A 19,656-nucleotide genomic window follows, 5' to 3' on the forward strand; every position below is an offset into this window, starting at 1 on the left:
TCTTTGAGTTTGTTTATGTAGTGGATTGCATTGATGGATTTCCGTATATTGAACCAACCCTGCATCACTGGGATAAAGCCTAATTGATCATGGTGGATGATCGTTTTGATGTTTTCTTGGATTCGGTTGTCAAGAATTTTATTGAGTATTTTTGCATCGATGTTCATAAGGGTAATTGGTCTGAAGATTTCTTTCTTTGTTGGATCTTTGTGTGGTTTTGGTATCAGCGTAATTGTGGCTTCATAGAAGGAATTGGGTAGTTTTCCTTCTGTTTGTATTTTCTGGAACAGTTTGAAGAGTATTGGTGTTAGGTCTTCTTTGAAGGTCTGATAGAATTCTGCACTGAAACGATCTGGTCTTGTGCTTCTTTTGGTTGGAAGACTTTTTATGACCCTTTTATTTCTTTAGGGGTTATGGGACTGTTTAGATGATCTATTTGGTCCTGATTTAATTTTGGTATTTGGCATCTGTCAAGGAAATTGTCCATTTCCTCCAGATTCTCCAGTTGTGTTGAGTATAGGCTCTTATTGTAGGATCTGATGATTTTTTGGATTTCCTCAGTCTGTTGTAACATCTCCTTTTTCATTTCTTATTTTCTTAATTTTGATACTTTCTCTGTGCTCTTTGGTCAGTCTGGCTAGGGGTTTATCTATATTGTGGATTTTCTCAAAGAACCAGCTCCTGGATTCGTTGATTCTTTGTATGGTTCTCTTTGTTTCCACTTGATTCATTTCAGCCCTGGTTTTGTTGATTTCCTGTCTTCTACTCCTCCTGGTTGAATCGGCTTCTTTTTGTTCCAGGGCTTTCAGGTGTGTCCGTAAGCTTCTAGTGAATGCTCTTTCAATTTTCTTTTTGGAGGCACTCAGGGCTATGAGTTTTCCTCTTATCACTGCTTTCATTGTGTCCCAAAGATTTGGGTATGTTGTGCCTTCATTTTCATTAAATTCTAAAACGTCTCTGATTTCTTCCTTTATTTCTTTTTTGGCCAAGGTGTCATTGAGAAGAGTATTGTTCAGCCTCCATGTGTATGTGGGCTTTCTTTTGTTTTTGTTGCTATTGAAAACCAGTTTTACTCCATAGTGATCTGATAGGAGGCATGGGATTACTTCCATCTTCTTATATTTGTTGAGTTCTGTCTTGTGACCAATTATATATGGTCGATTTTGGCGAAGGTACCATGATGTGCTGAGAAAAAGGTATATTCTTTTGCTTTAGGTTGAAATGTTCTATAAATATCAGTCAAATCCAATTGGTCCAAAGCTTCAATTAGTTTTACTGTGTCCCTGTTTAGTTTCTGTTTTCCTGATCGGTCCATTGAGGAGAGTGGAGTGTTGAAGTCATCCACAATTATTGTCTTAGGTGTATTGTGTGCTTTGAGCTTTAGTAAAGTTTCTTTTATGAATGAGGGTGCCCTTGCATTTGGCCCATAGATGTTCAGAATTGAAAGTTCTTCTTGGTGGATTTTTTCCTTTGACCAGGAAGAAGTGTCCTTCTGAGTCTCTTTTGATGACTTTAGGTTGAAAGTCACCTTTATCTGATATTAGAATGGCTATTCTGCCTCATTTCTCAAGACCATTGTCTTTTAAAATTGTCTTCCACCCTTTTTCTCTAAGGTAGTTTTAGTCTTTGACACTGATGTGTGTTTCTTGTATGCAGTAAAATGTAGGGTCCTGTTTCCTTTTCCAGTCTGTTAGTCTAAGTGTTTTTATTGGGAAATTGAGTCCATTGATGTTAAGAGATATTAAGGAATAGTGATTATTACTTCCCATCATTTTTGATGTTATTTTTTATTTGAGTGGTTATCTTCTTTTGGGGTTGATGAAGGAAGGTAACTATCTTGCTTTTTCCAGGGTGTAGTTTCCCTCCTTGTATTGGAGTTTTTCTCCTATTATTCTTTGTAGAGCTGGGTTTGTGCAAAGATATTGTGTAAATTTGGTTTTGTCATAGAATGTCTTGGTTTTCCATCTATGGTGATTGAGAGTTTTGCTGGGTATAGTAGTCTTGGCTGACATTTGTGTTCTCTTAGAGTCTGAATGAAATCTACCCAGGTTCTTCTAGCTCTCATGGTCTCTGGTGAGAAGTCTGGTGCGATGTTGATAGGTCTTCCTTTATATGTTACTTGGCCTTTTTCTCTTACTGCCTTTAATATTCTTTCTTTGTTTAGTGCATTTGGGGTTTTAATTATTATGTGGCGAGAGGTATTTCAGGAATTCAAGGCCCATAACTAAACATTGTTAAAGCAATATAGAGCAAACCGGTAGCCAGCATCAAACTAAATGGAGAGAAACTTGGTAAGAGTCACCCCAAGAAGGAGGGAGTGGGTGGAGGGGTTGCGGGGTTTGGGGGAAGGGAGAAACTGGAAAGGTTTTACCATTTGAAATGTAAACTAGGATTATATTTTTCAGTACAAATGAAACATTATAAAACACACAATTATTTTAGTAGTATGCTTTTTGTATTAATATGAATAATGTTGATAATATCTTAATACTGATGTTTAAATCAAGGATAAAACTTTATCTGGATTTTCATTAGAGACTGTCCTAATTTTCATTTTTAAGGTCTGGGTAGTGTCAGATAATGAGGTGGATTATAGTCCAAATATTGGTGGATGTCCTTGTCAGAATCTTGTCTTCTTTTAATAAAGAGTTAGACTCATCAAAGATGAGATGATGAATGCTTTATTTCTACAGGATTGTGAGGAAATGCAAAGTCATCTTTTGATGTTTGCAATCTTGTAGTCTGTAAATTATAGTTAGAATTGAATTGATGTATGTTTTTAAATATATTCCTCATTATAGGCAATTTTTCAGCCTCTGCTATATCTAGTGAAGCCTTTTGATCTTCCATAAGGGATTAATTTAGGGTTATTTTTTTCACATCTGTGGATACCCATGTTTATGATTTTATGATATCAATGTCTCTACTATGTCAAGTAGAAAGCATTCCATAATGACTATAATCCATAACTTCATATGTTGACCACAAAACTTCTGCTCCACAACTAGTTGTCATGAATGTCATCTTTGGTTTTTGAAGACAAGCAAGTTAAAACCTGTAAGATAGAAGGTGGTAAATGTTTAGGAATGTTTCTATAGCTTCAAAGCTTTACTTTAGAACCAAGTTTCTATGCTCTGAGATAACAGAGAAGAGCAGAGGGAAGTGTATGTTTTGATGAACCAGTCCCCAGGAGAGCATTCTGTTTACCTGTACACAGAAACATGCTTCTATGGACGAAATGAGAATAATTACAATGGGTGGTCTTAAGTTTGTTTATAGAGTCAGACAACCATTTCTTTTGGCAACCTAGAACAATGAAAGATATTTTCTATAACTCCTGAATATACAAATTTAAGTAAAATATAGATGATAGCCAGGGCATGCTCACCAGGTATGGAGGGGACCATTCTACAGGGTCCCCTCAACCTCCTACCTACTGAGGTTGCCTGTTTCCATACTTTCTGCTGGCCCTCAGAGCTTCAGTCCTTTTTCCCAACCCAATACCAGATCATGTTTCCCTCTCCCTCTTGATGTACACTTTCCTCCCAGGTCCCTCTTTACCTCCCTCCTTCTGGTTGATTTCTTCTCCTAAAGGTCAGATGCATCCTATCACGATGAGCCCCCTTTTTCCTATAGTTTTAAAGGGAGATTGTTACATTGCTGTTGATAGAGAAGCATCTATTCTGACAACTGATATATGAAAATGCCAATATTGCCTGCCAGTATTTCTGAATATATTTAATTGTATCCAGATATGATACCATCTTATTGAATGCATTGATCATTCCCTTGACATTTAAAGGACTGACCCATCAATAAATATTGTAGATGCAACATAATCTTCTAGAACATTTGTGATCTTTGAATTATGTATAGTTATGTGCAGTTATGTAAATACTATTTCAAATAATATCTCTGATGGACTGACTGTTAGAATGTAACCTCATCTGCCCACAACTACAAGGCCCTGTAGATTAAATTCATGATAATCCCTGAGTAGTTTGTTGACTGGATTGATTAAGCACTGATCAAGAGTTCTGAAAAAGGATCATTGTGTCTTTTTGTTTTTCCACAGTAGATGGCCATTTCATCAATTTGAGAAAGAACCTTCTCATATAAGTTGAGTCCTTTCTGGCCTGATATAACATCCATGCAATAGTCTTCTGCTTCTAATTCAGATGTCATGGTCACACATGAACAAGGCAGATCCTAGGCATTAAACTTGATTCTTCATATATTTTCGTTTTTAAAAAAATGGTGTTAGAATTTTGTGAGGCTGAAGAAAGAGGTCATGTAATTATACAGATCACAAAAAAAAAAAAAAAAAAAAAAAAAAACTGAAATGGACAAAGCAAAAGAAATCCCTGGACCAGCAGGGAGTGGCTGATCTGAGGAGCCTGAAGATATGGTAGGTTCCCTTGGAGGATAACTTGAGATGAGAAAAAGAAAATATAAGACAGTAACATTTGAACCCTTTATTTAGCCTTGCTCAGCATGAAAAAGAGTGACCTTTCTTCCTTCCTAAGGATGTTAAGTCCTCAGTTTGTTGAAGCTACAACTTCATATCTGAGCAAACAAAGAACAAATGTCTTAGCAGATCTCTGCTACTTCTAGTGGCCTTCAACCTGGTCTTGTTCTTAAGACGTTCAGTAAAAATTTGTTCCTAGATATACATAAACAGCAGTTCATTCTACCTTCTTTCTCTTCTATTGATTAAAATATTTGGGATGGTAGTGAATCTTTCTAGAGTGTCTAGACTTCAGTCTTCTATGTCTATGGTGGTAAAATCACAGTTGTGGCAAAATCATAAAATACATAACATGTGCTGAAAAGAAAAGTTCCTAAGACACCTCACATGCTTTATGGCTGCAGTTATTTATAATATGATATGAAACTTAGGTTGGTAATTTTGACCAGGAGTTATTTTGTGTAAGAAACCACAAAGAGAACAGAAAAGGATTATTTATCTTCTCTTTCTATCCTCAAACTTGAAACTAAGTTAAATGAGAGCAAAGATGAGATGGCTGCAATAGCTTACCACCTGAGACTCCAAATGGAAACCCATATTAAATAAATGTGATAAAAGAAATGTGATTAAATAAATATGATAAAGGTCCCATGCTAGGATCGAAACAACTTAAAACTCATGAGAGATGTCAGACTGTGATGATAGAGAAACTTGCATTTGACGTAAGACATAACTCAGGTCTAGCATTTTATTATAGGAATTCAAATTGTCTGACTCAGATTCCAGATGTAAACAAGAATAGTAGAGTGGTGTATTAGTTTGGGTTCCCTAGAGTCACAGAACGTATGGATAGTATTTATATAGTTAGGGAATTTGTCAATGACTTACAGTCTATAGTCCAACTCCCCAACAATGGTCAGCAGCAGTTGTGGATGGAATTCCAAGGATCTAACAGATTCTCAGTCCCACAAGGCAAGCAGGCAAGGAAGAGTGAGTAAATCTTCCTTCTTCCAATGTCTTTATATATTTCCAGCAGAGGGTGTAGCCCAGTTTACAGGCATGTGGGTCTCCAGCAGAGGGTGTGGCCCAGATTAAAGGTGTGTGCCTCCATGCCTTTAATCCCAGATGATCTTGAACTCGGAGATCTCCTTGTCTTAATCTTCTGAAATTCATAGCCACTATGCTTCAAGATCTCCATGCCAAGATCCAGGTCAGAAACTTATATCTCTGAGCCTCCAGATTAGGATCATAGGTGAGCCTTCCAATTCAATTAGATTGTAGTTCATTCCAGATATAGTCAAGTTGACAACCAGGAATAGCCACTACAAGTGGTGTAGAAAACAATACTATGATGAATTTGGAAGAGCAGGTGCTGTGAACAGAGAAGTGCATTAGAGAGATATAGACAGGGAGTGTGATGAAATAGCCATGGTTAATGAAGATTAAATAGACAAAAATTAAAATCTCATGAAATAAACAGCATTGTTGTGTTAGAGAAGATGTATCTAAAACAGAAAATAAACTTTAATGATAGGTAAAAGACTGTGGGAAACTCATGGGAGTATTCATAAAGCATAGCTAATCATATAGAATATACACAAGAAAAATGTGATAAATACAGTTCAAAATGATCCCTTGATAAAGCAATGTGTGTGCTGGTTAGTTTTACTGGAACATGAAGCAAATTAATGTTATTGGAGCTAAGGCAGCTCTGATTCAGAAAATGCCTCTATAAGATCAGGCTACATAAAATTCTGTAGGATATTTTATTCATAAAAACATGAAGAAGGAGGGACTTGCCCTTCGAGGATGTATCCACTACTGGTCTCAGGATCATGGGTTTTATAGGAAAGGGGCTTATCAAGCCATTGAATGCAAGCCACAAAGCAGCATCTCTCCATGGCCTATTTATTTCCTTTGCACCCAAGTACCTGTCCTGTTTGTGTTTCTATTCTGCTTTTCTTCAACAATGGACTATAGCATCACAGTATACATCAAATAAAGCCTTTTCTCCTCAAGTTGCTTTTGGTCTAATTACTTCACTGTGCCCTCCACCCCCACAGCCTTCTGAATGGGAAGGTCCAGACCTCAGTGCTAATGACAAGCCTCCCCATCCTATGGTGGAGCGCTCGGTCCAAGGTGAAGTCCATTTTTCTTCCAGATCTACAGCTTCCTGAAATAAGCAGGCTATCCTGTCAAGGAGTGGAACTGTGGAGCCAACACCCACCAAGCAGACTCTTGAACCTTAGGGTGATGGGTCTTGCTTCTATCCTTAAATTCTCAGTCACCCATTAAACTTTGGACCTCAGTCGGCAATTGTGTTGTCCTGGTCTCCTTCTCTTTCTCACCACCTTCCCATCCACCCTCAGCTTCCCTTTCCAGGTACCTAGTTTAATGTAACTGAGGGTAGCTACAGATTGGCGCCTGAATGTGGTAGACAGACATGGGAAGGTCTCCTGAGATGACCCTGTCTTGGCAAAGCTTTCCAGAAAATGGAAAAAGATGGTATCCTGCATGGTGAGCAACTACAGGAGTTAAATAATAGTGCTAGTGTAAGATGTCATCCTTTTGAAGCTGTTGTTGTAGGTGCAGAAGGATGTGGACTAAGTGGGACAGTGTCAACCCATTGCTGAACTCTCTTTGTGGTTGACAGTGGAATATGGGACAGGAACCTTCTAAGCAGGCATTTGTCTGCCGCTTTCAAGAGCTGCTTCAGGTGAAAGGAGTAGGATTTGAAGGAGAGTGGTTAGAAGTAGGATTGGTTAGATGATTTTTCAGATTATATAGATTCTTGCTACCCATGGGTCTGAGAAAAAGAACTTTAGATAAGAGAAACTGGGAAAAAATGGAAATGTGTCCCTTCCCCCACACCAGTGAGCTGGCTGACAGCCTCCACTAGTCCGATGGTGTTATCTCCAGCCTTTGTTCCTTGGAACAATAAGGCGCTTTCACCTTGACTACCATGACTACCTCAAGGCAGTCTCACCTAGAAGCCAGCAGAGACCCCGCCAGACTGGAAGCAGGCGACCCGCTGAGAATTGGAGCCAAGGAGTTCTAGGCCTGCCCTTTGATGTGACCACCTTCTGGGGGGCAGGGTTGTTCCCTAAAGACTATATTATATATCTTGGCATAATAATATTAAAGTCAGTCCTGACTGGCAACTGTCGCCTCGACTCATCTCTCTCTCGCCCCCTCCCCATCACCCCCAGAATTCTCTTCCAGGTACTCCAGTTCGCATGTGGCTGTGGGCGGCTACAGAAATGCGCTAAGAGCCACCAAGGTAGATAATATTACCCTCTGCCTCTGGACACTTATAAAAGATACTATTCATGAAGAGACCTCTCAGGCGTCTTTAGGGAGAATGGGGATGGTGAATGGGGACACTCTTATGTGACAGAAAACAGTAATACACAGAAGTCATTTTATGAAGTATCTAGTATTCTAGGCTTGACCTCCTGTTTTTCATATACAGTTGTAGAAATAGAAGCCAAAGGAAATTGTTTGTCCTGGATTTCTGTTACTATCACAATACCTACTCTTATAAAACACAAACCGATAATACACACTTTAAGAGCTCTCAAACCTTGTTTTGAAGAATACTTCTGGATGTTAGTGGATAGGGTATATATGTTACTCTTCTGGGTTCTGATGCTTCTCCATCTGCTCTCTTTCTCTGTCATAGAATATAGTGGTTTGGTTCTATAGGAACATGTTGAAATTTCAGAGGTAACTCAGAAAACTTTATTACCTTTGGGTGTCAAATATTATCTATTGCTTGGCTTCAATAAACAAGGCAGTCACAGGAAACTAATAGGTTTGTGGATAATACACACACCTGACACAAGGCACAGAATGATGGGTGACAATCATTGTAGAAATTCTTTAATCAGTGCGTGATGAACACACTCCTGTATTGAAATCAGAAGCCTTTGGCTACCCAGTGGAGGCCTTACACAAGCAACATCACTCAGAGCAGGATTATGACCCTGAATTGAAATCAGAAGCCTTTGGCTACCCAGTGGAGGCCTTACACAAGCAACATCACTCAGAGCAGGATTATGACCCTAAGTTGCATGTAACATTATATATAGCAGCAGATACACAGCCTATGAGGATACATAATAGCTCTCTTCTTCAACAAGGATATGACTTTTAGAATTTTGATACAAAAATTCCCTCAGAGAAAGTGAAGAACATGTTCTTGGTAAAGAAATTACAGACTGAAAAACTGTCCACAGTAAGGATATTCATTAAATGGTTACTAGCTCAAATGCTAGGACAAGTCACAAACAGAAAGAAAAATTTTCTTCCTATCATGTTAATGTAGATGTGAAGGATTAGACCATTTCTCTTATAGGAGTTTTACTATTTAAGTATCAAGTTTAGACAAAGTTCTGAAAAAAAGATCTAAAAAAGGGTGAACTCATTATCATGAACTCATGTACATTTCTGGAAAGACCAGAACTTCATGAAAAGCATTAGCAATTTATAAACAAAATCAAGAGCTGGAGCTATTGCTGACACTCAATATTATTATTAAACTATTATCAACACCATTGATACCAATATAAATATCATACTATTAAAACAGTTATTTGGTTTTGGAATGCTCAGGGTGTATTTGTATATATTTCAATACAAAAAGTGGCCCCTGGTTCTGGAAAGACTCAGTGAAACAGTATTCAGCAAAACCAGAACGGGGAAGTGGGAAGGGGTGGGTGGGAGGACAGGGGAAGAGAAGGGGGTTTGCGGGACTTTCGGGGAGTGGGGGAGCTAGAAAAGGGGAAATCATTTGAAATGTAAATAAATTATATCGAATAATAAAAAAAATAACTTTTAAGAACTGTATTCGATCACCTCTCAGATGCAATGTCACTCCAGAAATCTTCCCCTATCATGTATGTCAAGGTCTTGGGGAAAATGCCAATGAATAATTCTTGAAAGTGTTAAGAGATTATATGTGTTGGTGTTTAGAAGTCCTGAAAATGGAACACTGTACCTTTTGCGAAATAAAGTCTCAGCCCTTAGATTTCACAAATAAATTACTCAGGAAATGTTGCATTGGATTTTCTCCTTCCACTGATATAATAAACTGTGAAGACCTCCAGATAATGATCCATGTGTAAACTTCACTACCAGACAAGGTGGACCCTAGGCATTAAAGCTGACTCTTCATATGATTTCTTAGGACAAGAGTAAAGTTAGAAAATTTGGGGTAAGAGATATGTTTGCCATGTTATGAATATGAAAGGTGACCAGAACTTGGGAAGGTGAGAATGGGCTGTATCTGCTACAAAGTCTCTGAGAAAAGGAAACAGAGAAAGTGCCAGAATTCATAAGGAGGAGTACATGAGATGAGGGATTATTTGAGTATGGAGGCAGATTTGATGAAGTGAAAAAAGGACATGAAAGAGTAGTATGAATAGAGAATGTAGCTACCCTGCCAAGCAGGATATAGTGCAGAATTTTGACTCATAGCTCCCAGATAAACATGAAAATTAGAACTGTGTACAAACAGAAGGATTGGAAGTTGTAGAGAAGTCTGCAGATAATGGAATGTGTGTAGTAGTAGTACTAGTACTAGTACTAGTACTGATAGTAGTAATACTCGTCATCGTCATTGTCGGTGTTTTTTATTTTTTTGTTTTTCATTTCTTCCTCCTCCTCTTCCTATTCCTCTTCCTCCTCCTCTGGCTCCTTCCTCCTCCTCCTCCTCCTCCTCCTCCTCCTCTTGTTCTTGCTCTTCTTCTTCTTCTTCTTCCTCTTCCTCTTCCTCTTCCTCTTCCTCTTCCTCTTCCTCTTCCTCTTCCTCTTCCTCTTCCTCTTCCTCTTCTTCTTCTTCTTCTTCTTCTTCTTCTTCTTCTTCTTCTTCTTCTTCTTCTTCTTCTTCTTCTTCTTCTTCTTCTTCTTCTTCTTCTTTTTCTTCATCATCATCATCATCATCTTTTTCTTCTTCATGTTTTTTGTTGTAGTTGTTCTTTTATGTTTGGTTGGTGTTTTGAGATTGGTTTTGTTTTGTTTGGCTCGGTTTGTTTTTTTCTATTTTATTTTGTTTGATCCTTCCAACAAAAAGATATTAAAATAGGACCCAAATGAACCTAGGCAGGTTATAGAAAGAGCCTGCTGGGGTTCCCAGCCATCTGGTCAAACAAACATTATACCAGTAACTTCAGTTTATGAAACTTAGCCACTGAATTTGATAACTTATAAGAATTCCTCCCATGTGTGATATGAAAATCAAGCAACAAATTCCAGAAAGCTATGCTTAGCTTATGCTTCAAACCTTTTTCCTTTAGCACAATTTCTTAGTCCTCAGACACTGGTGCTTACGTGTCATCCTTCATGGAACACATTCCATGGAAAACTCCTTCTGAACACATGACATTTTTCTTCCTTCTTTATTAGAAATGAGTTGGTTGAGAGTGTATATCCCTGAGATTTGTGGAGTTCATAATTTGGTACCTATGTGACTAAACTATACTGGTTAAACACACACACACACACACACACTCACACTAACAATTATATTCTGGAAGGTGTCATGGGTTTTTAAGAGATATCACAAAATGTGTGGCTCGAGATAAGCGATATAAGCTCATAAGTTGCTCAGCATTTTCAACAAACGGTGCTGGTTCAACTAGAGGTCAGCATTGCAGAAGAATGCACATCAATTCATTCTTGTCTACTTGTACAAAGCTCCAAGTGAATCAAGGACCTCCACATAAAACCAGACACATTGAAATTAATAGAAGAGAAAGTAGGGGAAGAACCTAGAACACATGAGCACTGGGGAAATTTCCCTGAACAGAACACCAATGGGTTATGTCCTAAGATCAAGGATCGACAAATGGGACCTCATAAAATTGCAAATCTTCTGAAAGTCAAATAACACTGTCAATAGGACAAAATGACAACCAAGAGATTGGGAAAAGATCTTTACTAACCCTACATCCAATAGAGGGCTAATATTCAATATATTAAAAGAACTTAAGAAATTAGACTCAAAGGAACCAAATAACCCTATTAAAATGTGGTACAGATGTAAACAAAAAATTCTCAACTGAGGAATGTTGAATGGCCAAGAAGCACCTAAAAACATCTTCAATATCCTTAGTCATTAGAGAAACGCAAACTAAAATAACCCTGAGAATTATCTGCATAACAGTTAGAATGGCTAAGATCAAAAACTGAGGTAACATCAGATACGGAAAAGGATGTGGAGAAAGAGAAACACTTGTCCATTGTTGGTGGGATTTCAAGCTGGTACAAACACTCTGGAAATGAGTCTGGCAGATTCTCAGAAAATTGAATATAGTACTATGCTAGGACTCAGCTATACCACTCCTGAGCATATACCCAAAAGTTACTCCAACATATAACAAGGACTTATGCTCCAATATGTTCATTATCTGCCATAATTTATTATAGCCAGAAGCTGGAAAGAATCCAGATGTCCTACAACAAAGGAATGGATAAAAAATGTGGTACATTTACACAATGGAGTATTATTCAGCTATTAAAAACAATGAATTCATGAAATTCATAGACAAATGGATGGAATTAGAAAGTATCATCCAGAGTGAGGTAGCCCAGTCACAAAAGAATACACATGCCATACACTCATTGATAAGTGGATATTATCCTAAAAGCCTGGTATACCCAAGATACAGTTCATAGACCATGTGAGGCTCAAGAAGAATTATGTCCAAAGTGTGGATGCTTCAGGCCATTGAAGAAGGGGGAACAAAATATTCACAGGAGGAAACACATAGGCGAAGTGTGGAGCAGAGACTGAAGGAAAGGCTGTCCAGAGACTGCCCCACCTGGGGATCTATCCAATATACAGAAACCAAACCAAGACATTATTGAATATGACCAAAAGTGCTTGCTGTCAGGATGTTGATGTAGCTGTCTCCTTAGATGGTCTTTCAGACTCTGGCAAACACAGAGGTGGATGCTCCCAGCTAACCATTGGACTGAGCATGAGGGCTCCATGTTAGGGAAAGGACTGAAGGACCTGAAAGGGTTTGCAACAATATCTACCACCCAGACCCTCTGAGCTACCAGGAATTGAACCATCAACCAAGGAGTACACATGGAGGGTCCCGTTGCTCCAGCTGCATACCTAGCAGAGGATGGCCTTGTCGGGATCCTGGGAAGGCTCCATGCCCTATTGTAGGGGAATGCCTGAATGGGGATGTGGTAGTGGGTGAGTGGGTAGGTAAGCACACTCATTGAAGCAGGAGAGGGAGGATGTGATAGGAGTTTTCTGGGGGAGAAACTGGGAATGGAGATAACATTTGAAATGTAAATAAATAAAATAAGCAATAAAAAAGAAAAGAAAACTTACTTCTGTTTTATAAAATTATAAATGTTAATGAAGATTATAAGACAAATACAATGATCCTGCGACAAAGTACCATTGCAGTTGTACAGAGAATGTGCATGTAATTACAGAATGTAACTTTCTAGATGGGTAAGCTACTGTAGTAATGCCATTGGAAAATTCATAGTCTCTAGCTAAATATATTTAATATATGTAAGAGTCACTGGAGAAAACTAGACGATAGTAGGCCAGACTAACTCAGAAGTACCAATCATGTTGACAAACACATACTACACCAATAAAGACAATTTGTGAAACCTAAAGTAACCCAAGTAACTGTATAATAATTCATACCATGTGATAGATGCAAATCAAGAGCCTGGGCCCCAGAAGATTTCACAGAGGTTGTATTCACATTTTTCTGTAGTATCATGTCTTAGACACTCTACATAAATGTTTAAGTTCCTACTTTCTGGGGAATTCCTTCTGGACATAGAACATTTTTTCCATATCTTAATTGCTAGTTCATCTCTCTAAGATCAATAGACTCCATCCTTACTTGTCGGTGGGACATGATCACAGTTGTAGAAATACAATAATAAATATAATCTGTATGGGATAAAGGCTTAAGACATCTCCTAGGTCACAGGGATTTTGCTGTGTATAAAACATGCAATATATAGAGGAAGGATGTGAGGGAAGGGTTGACCAGGAATCGGGCAGTGAGAAGGATATAAAGTAAAAAAAAAAAAAGTAAATTTCAATAAGGTATTATTCAAGTAAAAAGATATGCAATGTAATCTGAGATGGCAGTTCTGAGGTAGCTTGCTTTTGTAAGGAAAAAAATCACTACCAAAACTATAGGAAACAAAGCTATGTTCTATATTTTCTTCTTAGAGTTAAATTCAACCAAAGCAAAACTGAAATGTCATCACTAATTTGTCATTTGCTATGGCAAGGGCTAAACCTGATAAAAGAGCCCATATTATATCTAGAGAAAGGATTCAATGCAAGTATGCAAATAAATTGGTACTCATGGGAAATGAAAGCTGGTGAAGATAAAGAAATTCAGGACCAGCCCGTTTCTCTGCTGCCAGCTACACCACTGTGGCTGTCACTATGGTCCATTACAAAGCCGCTGAGTAGAAGTGCAAACAGTTCTGGAGGTACATAGAGAAGTCGGGGTGGGGGTCTGGACACACTGACAAAATTGTTGGTAGCCTTATATAAAGAACCAGAGAAGTTCACCAGTGCTCTGGATTTTTTAAAGCATCACTTAGGAGCTGCTTTCCTGGAAAACCAAAGAAATAGAGCTGCATTGCCTAGAATTGGCAGAAAAGAAAGAGAAATATGAAGCTACTGTAGAAGAAAATAAAAATCTGAAAGCAAAGTTTTTCAGTATGAACCACCTCAAGAGGAGAAGCATACTGAATAGGATTCTTAGAGGAAAAAAAGGAGGGAGGTGATTGGAGAATGGATGGAGAGAAGACGGTTTATGGGACATATGGGGAGGGGGATCTGGGAAAGGGGAAATCATTTGGAATGTAAACAAAGAATATAGAAAATAAAAATATTAAAAAAATAAAATATAAGAGCTGCAAACAGGAATATCCAAGCAGATGGGCAGCCAGTGGCTTACAGGAAACCTAGAGGCAGCTGCTGATACCTGTGGCTGTTCTAGTGTGGACCAGCACTTAGGGAGCCTGTTCTGTTCCAGGAAAACAGTAGAAGGGAAAAGCCATGTGTATGTGGCTTCCTCACTCCTGCAGAGAGACCTGCTTCTCTCCCAGGAATTTCTCAGATATGATAGGAATTGACAGGACAGTTTGGCTACATTTGAGATCAGATCGACTGTAGAAAAAGTTCATAGTTCTCCAAGCTGGCCAGAAGCATTAGTTGTAGGATGCTGCATTATGTCACTGCTCCCAAGCCTGCAACCTTCCACCCTTGGCTCAATTCTGCACGTGGCACTGTAGAGAAGGTAGCTAGGAAGGGGCCAGAGCCAGGCCCCTCACCAGCTGCCTACCCAGGGTTATGGTTTCATAATAAATCCAAGGCCAGGAGTATTTATGAGGCTCTCAGAATCTGCAGTAACAGTATCATTTAGAAAACATTTATGCTCCCAAGATGAAGGCAATCCCTCCCTCTCCTTTATTTATAAGGCATGCTGGGTAATTAAGTGGGAGCTGGGAAGGAAGGTGGTTGGGAGAAGATGGCCTCTACATAATCCTGCCTGGTAAAGCCACCATCTGCTGTTGAGCAGCGGGGATAGCCTACATATGGTGGCATGGTTTATGAGCAGTGCAAGGATCAAGGGTATGGGAGAAATAAAAAAAAAGACAATGAAAACTGGTTTTGTATCACTTGAATATCTTGTATAGTATATGATCTTTCCTGAAAAGATGCTATGAATTTTAATATGTTAAATTCACTCATCACATTTTAACATTATAAATACATATACATAGAATCACAATTAAAAACTCTATATAACTTTCTTTGGGTCTTAAAGCAGGATAATCCAAAGTAGATCTTGAAGAAAAGGTAAAGAGCCACATAACTTTTCACCTGAAAAGACATTTTATTTATTATCTGATTAGGAATGATGGTACTGGTTGTATTTTAGCTATGAGATTTAGCATGGAGTTATTCCTTGGTTCAAGACTTGAGCATAGTAGGTACACCCATTTTTGACAGCATGTATTTCCTGTAGATAGCTGAACATATCTCTCATGTATAATGCCTTTGCATGGGTTCCCATGCATCTGCTCTTTTATGGAAATATAGAATAAATAACTCTTCTTTGCCACCACTTTGCCTTATATAACTGTGTGTGTCAGTATGAACTCTGACACATATCTTCTCTCTATGCATCCATGCTCATCAGATAATGCTACCTTGCTGTGTGTGCTCTAGTGCATTCTGTTTGTACATTAGTAGGTGTCATTTTCAGTTTGTTGCAGCTACCTTGACTGTAATTTACATGGCTTCCAACAGGACTATACTCTTAGCCTTCCTTCCTTCCTTCCTTCCTTCCTTCCTTCCTTCCTTCCTTCCTTCCTTCCTTCCTTCCTTCCTTCCTTCCTTCCTTCCTTCCTTCCTTAGTTGAGCACAGAAGAGAGATAAAATTCTGGGTTCATACACAAACTTGGATGGAAAAGATGAACCATTATGTCACTGGTAATTACAGAATGTAATTATACAGTGATTTCTTTCCCTCTCAAACATATATTTTGAGACTTGCATTCATTTTATCTTTATTATTCCTCTGAAGTAGGTAGAGGGAAGGTTGAATTTTTAGGCCAAAGACTGACATACAGTTTTTTGCTAACTGTAGAAACCTGGCCAGGTCAGGTAATGGTTTAGAGATTCATTACCAGCTGTTCCATGAAAACATTTGCTGCCTACCTCACACGGTTGTTGTGAGGTCAAATGAGAGAATGTATACAAAAGATATGTAAATGGTAAAGTACTTATTTTGTTCAAAAAGAAATTCAGATGTTAAGGACAGAGAAAAAGGAGGGAGGTGATTGGAGAATGGATGGAGAGAAGAAGGTTTATGGGACATATGGGGAGGGGGGATCTGGGAAAGGGGAAATCATTTGGAATGTAAACAAAGAATGTAGAAAATAAAAATATTAAAAGAAAAAGAAATTCAGATGTTACTGAAGATAACCTCTTGAATATAATCTATAGTACATGGGAAAGAAAATTGTCAGGTACCATCTAGTAGAGGTTGAAGGATAGTAACTGATCTTCCTGAGTTAGTTTTTTTTTCGATATATTTTTTATTTACATTTCAAATGATTTCCCCTTTTCTAGCCCCCCACTCCCCGAAAGTCCCATAAGCCCCCTTCTCTTCCCCTGTCCTCCCACCCACCCCTTCCCACTTCCCTGTTCTGGTTTTGCTGAATACAGCTTCACTGAGTCTTTCCAGAACAAGGGTCCACTCCTCCTTTCTTCTTGTATCTCATTTGATGTGTGGATTATGTTTTGGGTATTCCAGTTTTCTAGGTTAGTATCCACTTATTAGTGAGTGCATACCATGATTCACCTTTTGAGTCTGGGTTACCTTACATAGTATGATGTTCTCTAGCTCCATCCATTTGCCTAAGAATTTCATGAATTCATTGTTTCTAATGGCTGAATAGTACTCCATTGTGTAGATATACCACATTTTTTGCATCCACTCTTCTGTTGAGGGATACCTGGGTTCTTTCCAGCCTCTGGCAATTATAAATAGGGCTGCTATGAACATAGTAGAGCATGTATCCTTATTAAATGGTGGGGAATCCTCTGGGTATATGCCCAGGAGTGGTATAGCAGGATCTTCTGGAAGTGAGGTGCCCATTTTTCGGAGGAACCGCCAGACTGATTTCCAGAGTGGTTGTACCAATTTGCAACCCCACCAGCAGTGGAGGAGTGTTCCTCTTTATGTGGGCTATGAAGGATGAGCCTTTGCAGGCAATAAATGACACTTCATTATTTGTTCCTACTATTTACATGTCATTCCTGTAATTATTACATTGATATAGAATCTGCCCTGAGCAATCTGCTATCCTTGCTGCAACTCAGTTCTCTCTCCACCAAACTTCATCAGACCTGTGGATCCTGAAGCATACAGGAAAGCTGCCTTTTACACTCTTAGAATCTCTACTCACTGAGACCTCTAAGCCAAGCCAACTTTCCCTGAGCAGCCTGCTCTCCCACTGGGACCTCTATTCTCCAGCCACATCTTACCCCATATTCATCAAATGTGTGATTCTGAATCTAACAGATTATTATCCCTTCTGCCATTCATGTTCCCTGCACTCTGAGTCCTGTGGCATAGCCCAAGCTGCCTTGAGCAGTCTGCTATCACCAGTAGACCATCATGTTCCTATCATCATGCCACTTTTATCAGTCCTGGGAGTCTGAACCATTCATGATAGCTTTCCTTCCCTCATGCATCTCCCTTTCGCTATGAGTCATCTGGCGCACCCTAAGATACCCTGAGCATTCTGTTTTTCAAGTAGTACTTACATTTTGCTGTCATTGCTTTGCACATCTTCATCAGACCTACAGAAACTGAACCAGAGAAACATGCTAAATTGGAACTACATAGGGCAAGGATACCCATCTGAAGCCTGCCATACATGGACCATTGAGGCTATCCCCCCTCTCAATACTTATTACAAGAGGAACATTGAGAGACAAAAGCAATCTAGATGGCTAAAGGCCTGGGAAAAACACAATCAATAAAAGCTATGGCAAGATAACAACTTCAGAGCAGAGCTATCCTACTACAGCAAGCTCTGAATAACCTTATACAACAAAAGCTTAAGAAAATAACTTAGAAAATACAATCTAACAAAGAAGATAAATGCCACTTAAGAGAAAATGCATGAATCCCTTAAAGAATTATAGGAAAATACAATCAAGCTTGTAAGGTTCTTTAATGAAGAAACACAGAAATCCTTTAAAAGACATAGGCAAATGAAATTTTAAAAAAAATGGAGCAAGTAAATAAAACTGTGCAAGATGAGAATGTGAAAATAGAAGCAATAAAGAAAACAAAGAGTGATGGAATCCTGAAGATGGAAATCCTAGGGAAATGAACAGGAACAGGAGATACAAGCATCAGGAATCTAATACAAGAGATGAAAGAGAGATAGGCATAGAAGATACAACAGAAAATATCTATACATCAGTAAAAGATATGTTAAGTCTAAACGTTTCTTACATAAAACGTCATGGAAATTCGGAATGCCACAAAAGATCTAATGAAAGAATTATAGGAATTTAAGGTGAAGAGTTCCACCTCCAAGTCACAGAAAATATTTTTAACACAACCATACAAGAAAACTTTCTCAAACTAGAGAAAAAGATGCCTATAAACACACAGAAAGCTTATTGAACACCAATTAGAATGGAACAGAAAAGAAAATCCTCCTGCCTCATAATAATCAAAATGCAAAATCTGCAGAACAAAGAAAGAATATTAAAAGCAGCAAATAATGGTCAAGTAAAATAAAAAAGAAGGCCTATCAGAATTAGAGCTATTGTCTCAAAAAAGACTCTGAAAACTAAAAGATCCCTGTCAGATATCTTGCATCCTCTAAAAAAAAAAAAAAAAAGCCCACAGTTGCCAGCTATAACCATTCAAACTCTCAATAACCATAGAAGGAGAAAATAAAATATTTAATCGCAAATCCAAATTCAAATATCTATCCAAAAACTAAGCCCGAACCCCCCCCCCCCACCAAAAAATTAAGCCAGGTGGTGGTGGCATACACCTGTAATCCCAGCACTCTGGGAGGCAGAGGCAGTTGGATTTCTGAGTTCGAGGCCAGCCTGGTCTACAGAGTGAGTTCCAGGACAGCCAGGGCTATACAGAGAAACTCCATCTCGAAAAAAATATATTAGAAGAAAAACTGCAACCCAAGAAGGATAATTTTTTTTTCTTCAAAAGCAAGTCGAGTTTATTGTTCCAGTGCACTGGGGAGTCCTACACCCAAAGGGATCAGTTCCCTCTGTGTTTTTTTTTTCCTGAGGAATATAATCAGCCTCTCCTTTCCAGAGGAGAGGGGTCTTCAGGTTCTGGGGCCTGGTGGAATTTTCCAAAGGCCCTGAGATGACCTCTCTAGCAGCACCTGGACACCCCAAGGAAGAGGTGTAAAATGGAACCACACTACATTCTAAATCTGTTTCTTATACTACAAATAGTGCAGCTACAAAGAACATTAATTTTTGAGTGGACTGGGGAAATGGTTCAGTTGATAAGAACCATATACTGTTCTTACGAAGCAATCATGTTTGATTCCTATGATAGATTTTGAGCAGGACACATATCAAGTTCCAGGGAATCTGAAACCTCTGGTCT

General features: G+C 38.6%; 1 protein-coding gene and 1 pseudogene across 1 annotated transcript in view; both read left to right on the top strand.

The window, feature by feature from the left end:
* The window catches only part of LOC127684936 (cystatin-related protein 2-like), a 268,764-nt gene that overhangs the window by 201,877 nt on the left and 47,231 nt on the right, over window positions 1-19,656 (top strand). The gene's annotated exons all lie outside the window — the stretch shown is intronic.
* Window positions 13,914-14,229, top strand: LOC127686026 (c-Myc-binding protein-like; annotated as a pseudogene).

Source organism: Apodemus sylvaticus, chromosome 5 (genome assembly GCF_947179515.1).
Source record: "Apodemus sylvaticus chromosome 5, mApoSyl1.1, whole genome shotgun sequence".
Lineage (NCBI taxonomy): Eukaryota > Metazoa > Chordata > Mammalia > Rodentia > Muridae > Apodemus > Apodemus sylvaticus.